This window comes from Tupaia chinensis, unplaced genomic scaffold (genome assembly GCF_000334495.1).
Source record: "Tupaia chinensis unplaced genomic scaffold, TupChi_1.0 Scaffold143551_1, whole genome shotgun sequence".
Taxonomy (NCBI): domain Eukaryota; kingdom Metazoa; phylum Chordata; class Mammalia; order Scandentia; family Tupaiidae; genus Tupaia; species Tupaia belangeri.
Genome location: NW_006203395.1, coordinates 251,382 through 256,343, shown reverse-complemented (window position 1 = coordinate 256,343; position 4,962 = coordinate 251,382). Strand labels below are relative to the sequence as shown.

The 4,962-nt window shown below is 54.2% G+C and overlaps 1 protein-coding gene across 1 annotated transcript in view; it reads left to right on the top strand.

Moving 5' to 3' along the window:
* The window catches only part of GALR1 (galanin receptor 1), an 18,273-nt gene extending 18,186 nt beyond the window's left edge, over window positions 1-87 (top strand). Inside the window, exon 5 of the mRNA XM_006163900.1 lies at window positions 30-87. The gene's annotated coding sequence lies outside the window, so the exon portion shown is untranslated. The remainder of the gene's footprint in view (window positions 1-29) is intronic.
* Window positions 88-4,962: the final 4,875 nt, after the last annotated feature.

The window sequence follows — 4,962 nt, the reverse complement described above, 5'->3', positions numbered from 1 at the left end:
GGCGAGACTCTGAGCACGTCTTCCTGCGGAGGCTCCCCTGGCGGACCAGGCTCCCCGCACACAGCTCTTAGCAGCGCTGCAACCGGCAGGTCGGACAGCGGGTCACGTTACTTTAATTGAATTCCACTTGTCTATAAACTACTTTGATCCATTTAGGAAACTCCTAGGTGTCGTGAAGTTATTTTTCAGTTAATGCTATATAGCTTTATACCTCTTAAGAAATGAAAATTCAGTAGAATTCTATAGATATGTTCAATTCTTCATGGAAAAAGGACCAACACCCTAAATATGGTTTGGGAATATTTGCAGTCTACATTTGAAATTGCACTTTGGACAAACAATGGCAATTCTTTCATTTGAAAAGAACGAGCCATACTTTAAGCCACGTGCTTTAGGAAGTGGTCGTGGACACAGTGATGGGTTTTATGCCCTTGACCCTTCGCTCGGAGGCATCTGTGATGAAGACAGCCTGGCGAGGGCGCTGCACGGGTCGCATCTGTCCCGCAGTAAATATTGCACAGAGCTGGAAGGAGCGTGTGTCTTCCTGTGGTCACGAATGCCGGCGTCGAGCTCAGGCAGCTGGCGCGGTGCGGCCGCAGGGCCGGGGCGTGCGTGGTGGGCTCCGTTACGACCGTCCCGGGCGTGCAGGCCTTGTGGCCTTAACTAAGCCGAGTCAGCAGCAGCCAGTGCAGTGAGGAGCTTCAGGAGCTGTGAGGAGGTTCTTGGGACAGAACCGGTACTGGGATTTACCACATACGGGACATCTCATGGTAGGAGCTATTCCTTGAATGGAACCACCCAGGAGAGGCTGGTGTGTAGGCTGTCATCGTCCAGTCATGGGAGTCCCTGTCCCACGTTGTAGATGTAGCATGCTTCGTGTTTGAGGCTGGGAACATGCAAAGAAAGCCTGTCTTGTGAATGAATATACCCAGGGGTATCCCGGCCTGGACAAATGCCTGCCTTTTTCATGAGATTTGTAATAATGATTAATGTTCATTTCTCCCAAGCATTATTCCCTCTGGAAATGTTAATTAGGGGCTAAACAAAATGTGTTCAAATATAATTTTCATGATTATTTAATACTTACTTCCTCATGTTTACAATGAGAAAATGGTATGAAAATATTAAATTACCCTCTTTCAGAAAAGTCATTTTCAGACTGCAAGACTTTGATAGATTTTTAGGAGGACATAAGAGCAAGTTTTCTTTTAAAGGATTTAGTGTAAGGTACACTTGTACCAAATCAGGACTTGAGATGAAAACATCGAATTTTAGTTGAAATAATACTCAGTTTAATCCTTAGCTTTTTAACTTTTTGGGCTCTCCAGGTTATTTTCAGTAATTATATTCTAGCACACTGCGTTTACATTTGCAATGTTATAAATCACTCTTGAGAGAAAATAGGAGAAATCTGTTAGAAGGATGTGAAATTGTGGGTTTTCGTGTTGTCTGGGGAAATAAGTCTTGAACTTGTGTATGTTAGTATTTAAGGAACAGTGTAAGTCTTTTGCACAGAAAATTTTGCACTTTATTCAAAGAGGGGGCAGGACTGTTTTGTCCTGAGAACGCTGCCTCAGTGATGGCGAGGCGTGGCCTGGCCTTGGAGGGTGCTCTGCTGAGCGTGGTGACATGTGACACACTGCCTCCAGCTGTGTCCCCAGGAGAAGTTAATGCATTCCTTCTGAATGTCCTGACCAAGCAGGTGCAGACCGGAGCCTGTTTTCTGAGTACTTCGGTACTTCCTACTTTTCCAGAACTCAGTCTGTTTTGCACATCAGGAGGGCCCGTACCTCCTGCCCACCCCGACTCTTGTGCTTCCGTGTATTGACCTGAAATTACCTCTGCCCGGGATCCCTCACCCTCCTGCTTACCTAGTGAAATTCTTTCTGCAGCCCAGACAGACCAAGTCGGGGCAGGGACAGGGTGACCCACATGAGGCTCCGAGGGAGCTCCAGCACGTGGTTTGGCACCCCGGCGTTCCCGTCACCCACCTGCTCGGTTCTCAGATGTGCCAAGGCAGTGCTGTCACACTCCCAGGGTGGGAACAGATCCCCAAGGTCAGGCTGCCTCTGAGCAGGAGGGGAGGGGACACTTCCAGATGTGGCCATGGGCCCCTCTGAGGACTGATTGGGGTGCCCGTGGCCAGCGACCTCGCGCCGACAAATCGGCCTACAGGCAGCCCGTGGTGCCCTGGGTTTCAGGCTTGCTGAGCACCTGGGTGGCTGTGCTGCCCTGCGAGCTGGGTGACCCGCTACCGCCTCTGGAAACTCGCCACTCATGTCCACACAGTGTCGCCTACGCTGGCTTGAATTTGTGAGTGTCTTTCTCTTAAAGGTAGTCCTGTTCTTGGACATTACCGATGCTTACTTATTATCACTTCTCAAGCAGATGTTGATGACGTCTTAGTGAAACTTGTTTATTTGAAAAGACTGTACGGAGTAAGAGTGGGATTCCGATAGCCACTTGTCTTGGAAAGAAAACCCAGAACGGCAATTATACCTATCCTCGGTCTGCATGGCACTTGGATGCTGCTCCTTTCAGAAGTGCACAGCTGAGGCTGAAGAGCATCTGAAGTGCTGGTGCCCTGCTGCCCTTGGCCGGGACTCCATCGGGCAGCCGAGCCACCCGGAAAGGACTCCTCGCCAAGGCCCGGGCGTCAGGTGTTGTCCGGGGGCTCTATCCTCAGAGTGGCAGGTTCTTTCGCATTCACCTCTGCACCCTTGTCTGCATCTGGGCCGCTGGGCCAGCTGTGGTTCAGGGACCTGGGTGGCGGGGGCTCCTGCCTTAGGCCCAGAGCAGACTCCCCGCCCCTCCTGGGAGCCCCCGCCCTGTGCCTGTCTGAGGACTCCGGGCCGCTGTTCTGGTGTGGCCATGGTGGAGGGGCCAGGACAGTGCGGGGTGGAGACAAGCTGTCACTTTGTGCACATCATGGAAACCTTCCTGGCTGCTCCTGTCGGCTGCCTTTGTGTATGCAGACGGCTGCAGGCAGGCCGGTCCTGGACGTGGGGTTGTGTCCTCTTTGTCCACGACAGAGTAGCTGCAGACGCCTGAAAGAGCAAGACCACACACTGTATGGCCGGTCAGGCCAAGAGCCCCTCCTCCCGCCCTCCTGCCCACCCGATCTTGGGCATGCAGCATGTGGCCACCATTTCTCAGGCCACGGCTGGATTTGAACCGTGCTAGCCCACGGATCCGCCTCCTTGCTCTGCCGCAGAGCCGGCCCAAGAGCTCGGGATCTGATGTCACTTTGGGGCAGGGAAAACCATACCTTTTCTGATGGAGAAGGGATTTCTGGATGTGCTGGGTGCATCATCAGCTCTGAATGTCCCGTGGTTCTGGAAGCTGAGGGCAGACCACCCTGGGCGCAGACTGGAGCTGGGCTCCCACCCGGGCTGTGTGGTCGGAGCTGCACAGGGGTCTCTGCTGTGACCCCTGCACCCTGGCGATTCGTTGTTGGCTGCGGGTTTTCTGTGGGACAGCATGACTGTATTCTGTATTTCGGAAGTGTGGATGTCCATGATTAAACTGGAGCAATTCACGTGTCACCACCTGAAGACCATTGTGGGTCCGCCAGGCCCTGTCTGTCCCTTAGGGGCGATGCTGGGCATCTAACTGACGAGCCGTAGTGGGGTGGCGTGACAGCCCTGGGACTGGAGGATGCACTAACCCTGGGGTGTCGGTTGCTTTCCCAGGGGGAGACAAAGTGGGTAGAGGGCAGCACCCAGGCACCGCCCAGGCAGGGCAGGCTCGGAGGTCTGGTCATGTCCGTGAGGCCCACCTGCTAGGGTGCCAGTGAAGAGAGGTTTTGTCATGGCTGGAAATCTAGGCCTGATGCCTGGAACTGGGCCTCAAAAATGTACCTAAGACCTCAGGGTGCCCAGGACTGACGTCAGGGTGCCCAGGACTGATGTTGGCCGAGTTGGCCTGCTCTGAAGCCCAGGCCCAGCTCTGGGGCGGTCAGAGCAGCTTTGGTCTCTGGGCCTTCGAGTACCCACATGTATTTCATTAAAACTGGGGGCAGCTGACCAGAGAGTGAGGCCCTCCAGCACTGGGCTGCCTCATGGACGAGTCTTCCCTCCTCTGCTCCCTCCTCAGGGAAGTTCATTTCTACTCTTGAGATCTTCCAAATGCTGTCCATATTGAGGGCCTTGGGGACACCCCCACCCCACCCTCATGATTGTCTGGACTTGGGTCTGGGTCCTGGCCATCCCTCCAGTCCTTCTCCCTGTCACGTGAAGGATCGAAGTGCGAGCTTCACTAGCAAAGGGTTTTTGTGACGGGTCAAGAGCAGCCAGCCCTCTGCTGAGTCAGTCGGAGCACCCGAGGCCTTCGGGTACCAGGCTGAGCCTCGCTTCTTGCGCATGTCTGAAGGCCTCCTTGTTTCCAAAATGCTGTGAGCCCGTGGGTGGGGAGGTCAGTCCTGACCCTGAACCTGACTGCAGCCATGCCAGGGCAGGCGCCCACTGTCCAGCTGTGGCCCAGGGAGCCTCACTCCGGGTTATTCTGGCTGGTAACTGTGCCACCTCTCCACGGAGACCTGAGCAGGTGCATGGTCTCCAGACCCCTGGGCCTGACCGTGCTGTTGTGACTTGCTGTTCAACTTGACGGTGAGAGTACCAGTGACCAGTCTTCAGTCCATGACTGCAGAGACCCAAGACAGCCGGGACGAGGTGGGGGCCGCTGGTTTTGGTGGAAATCTTCCCTTTTTGCTGGAAAGAAAGAGGTCAGTGGGACGAATGATGTCTTGGAGCTTTTGCCAGGATCACCAGCCCTGACTCTGAGAAAGGTTTTTTTCCTGAAAGCAGGCTGGATTTCTTCTGAAGAGAAGGTTGCTGGTGGGCCGAGGTCGTGGAGAAACCGGCCTTGTGCAAGCTCAGGGCATTGACAAGAAGGGGCTCACTGCCAGCCCAAGGCGATTGTGTTCTATTAACGGCTCCGGCCCCCCGCCCCCGGGGAATACAT